Source organism: Glycine max, chromosome 17 (genome assembly GCF_000004515.6).
Source record: "Glycine max cultivar Williams 82 chromosome 17, Glycine_max_v4.0, whole genome shotgun sequence".
Taxonomy (NCBI): domain Eukaryota; kingdom Viridiplantae; phylum Streptophyta; class Magnoliopsida; order Fabales; family Fabaceae; genus Glycine; species Glycine max.
In genome coordinates, this window is record NC_038253.2 from 333,077 (window position 1) to 336,070 (window position 2,994).

The following is a 2,994-nucleotide window of genomic DNA, read 5'->3' on the forward strand; positions in this document are numbered from 1 at the left end:
TTAGATTTGCCGAGGCTAATATGCAGAACTTAGTGGGGATATTGACCGACCAGGTATTAAATGATCGCCTCCTTCAAAGATTCAAATTAACTAATTTTAATCACTAATTACACATTCTAATGGAAAGTAAACAATAGGCTACCCTGCCTGCCAGTACTGTAATATGATTCCTTTCAAACTGACATTGTATTTCCCCCAACTTTTCTACTAATTTCTTCTTTTGACATGAAAGGCAGCTCTTTGGTAGTCAAACAATTGTAATAGTATATATAGGTATTTTCAGAAACCATTGTTTCTGAAAATGTATTGTGTTGTATTAATTCCTGAAATTTAGGAAATTTCAAATAAATTTATGATTTTTTTATTTGTTTCATCTAAATCTCTAAACTTAGTCATTCATTGTATTTTTAGTATTTACATATATTATTATTTAATAAGTTGCATTTTTCTCCTTTAATTATTAACTAATTTAAAAGACTAATGTGATAGAGTGTGTGTGCGCGCACACCCTATGAAGATTGATTCTTACAGGTTGCAACGAGAAGATGATGAAACACTCTTTTGATGATAAAATAACATGGTTGAAAACACTAGGTCATTCTAAAGATTACAATTGATAGGCAGGTATATATATGCATTTGGTTTCAGGTTGGTTAAAATTGATTTTTCATATTATGAACACGTTTTAATATTAAAAAAATGCATTTTGGAATTAATTCAATCATGTTTAATGACATAAAATTATGTTTATCAATGTTTAAAAGAAATTAACAGAGACTAATATCCCTTGAAATATTTTTAATAATTTGTCTATATACTTATTCAACTGTTAATTAGTACGCATGAAGGGAGGCAAAAAGGTCAATAATGTTGGTTTATGGTAAAGCGAAAAGGTTTCTAAATAGGCAGGGGGTAGGAAATCGAAATCCAGGTCGCAAGAAAGGAGTAAGCATATGCATGCATATGAGTATAAAAGGCAGACCTCGTTATCTGCTAAAATATCTTGTGCTGAAGGATGATGCAATTGGATGTTAATAATGACACAAATATTCCCTATTTTGGATTTTCGAAAAGAGTGGAAGAGTGAAGTTGGATTAATAGTCCTAGTAGTATTGTATTGTAGCACAAATATAATTGAAAGGGTCCCATTTGGCTAGTTGTGAGTGCCTCATTAAATGGTTACACAAACCCTCAAGAAGCTCGTGGCTTGGACCATTTTGGCGGTCGTCGACACTCCCTTCATCACACACATGTGACTCATGGAATATTAATCACACTCACTCCACAGATCGATCACTAATTGGCTAGCTAATGCCAAAAATTTATGTACCAAATCCACACCACACTATTGTACTTTTACGATAATTTATAACTCAAATTTATTTGCTTGTTAAATAATTTTAAAAAAATCTGTATTTTTTAAATATTAGTATTTCTATAAATTTTTCAATTTTTCCCATAATAAAGTGCACATATATAGTAAAGATCACTGTCAGCAATGTGACAGCATGTTTAGCTAGGTCACGAAGAAGGACAAGATGGCTTTGGCCAATCACCGACCATAAAGGAATAGTTTGTCTCATATATATAATATATCTATAAGGTGTTTGAGTTATTCAACCGTCCAACCAATCCCTTCGTGGAAGAACGCACATCCATTATCCATTATCCATTATCCATTTGTCATTGGTCTGATTTAAGTTAAGTCAGCTAAAAGAGTCTTGCTATGATCGATATTGTCTTCAACATATCTTGTACTTGAACTAAGGTCACTGTTTCTTTTTTGTTTATGTTATTTTTTATTATAAAAATCTCTTAATATGGTCATATATGTTCGAGGAGTGTTTGTTCCCTTCCTTTTTGATGTATGTGGTTTCATACATTTTTTTAAAAGTAACTTTTAGATGTAAGAAGGAAAGTTAATAACCTTTTTTTTTATTTTAAAAAAAGACAAAAGGTTTAAAGTTTTTTTTTTATGTTTGATGGAAGAAAAAAAATATTGCTCCTTTTGAGATTTTTAACTTACTAATAAGTGAAAATAATTAATTTTAGATGACATTTGGCATAAAAAATATTTTATATCTAATTAAATTATTTTTTAATAATAAGATTTTTAGAAATAGAATTCTTAAAAAAACTTAATTAAAATATATTTGGCTACTATCTAATTAGGTTTCTTTATTTTCTTGGGAATAATATATTTACAATTTAGCATTATACATACAACAAAAAAAAAAAAAAACGAGAGCGCGTGAGCTTGAACGCACAAAATTAAGTTAAATGGATCTTATGCAATGCAGATCTTTCAATTGGTCTCCCTCATGCGTCCAATAGTGGCCGGGTTTCATGGATCTTTACCATTAGGGCTTTAAGTTTTTAAGTTTAGTGGAAGAGTAATTTTTTATAGCATGATGAACTTTTGTTCAAATCCTTGCTTCGAGAAGTATTCACATTCATTATTCCACGGTATCTAAAAATTAACTACTTTTTTTTACCAACCGTATCTAATTAACTTTACAAAATTTGTATACATATTAAGTCTGAGCTTTGAATATACATTTGCATTAAACATTTAGAGGAAGTACTGTTTTATTTCTCATAATGATCATACTTAGATATGATAATGGGGTGAGACATACCCAAGTAAAAAACCCTCATCACCACCCATTGGATGAAAATTTGTTTATACTCACTCTGTTGGAAGAACACTTGTTGCTTACCCATCCCATACTCATAAGGATACTCATTAAGTGGTTAATTATCGATAAATTTTATATATGTTCATGGATATTAATTCATAGATATTTGCTAACAATTTTTTTTAAAGTAATCAGGATAAAACAAAACCAAAAATTTAAAACATATAGTTATATTAACCATATAATTTGTCTGACATCTTTTTGAACACATATACAAATAAATTGCTATTAAGATATAACATAATTTGAAAAAATGCATATATATATATAGCTAGAAATATTATGTAGTTTCGCT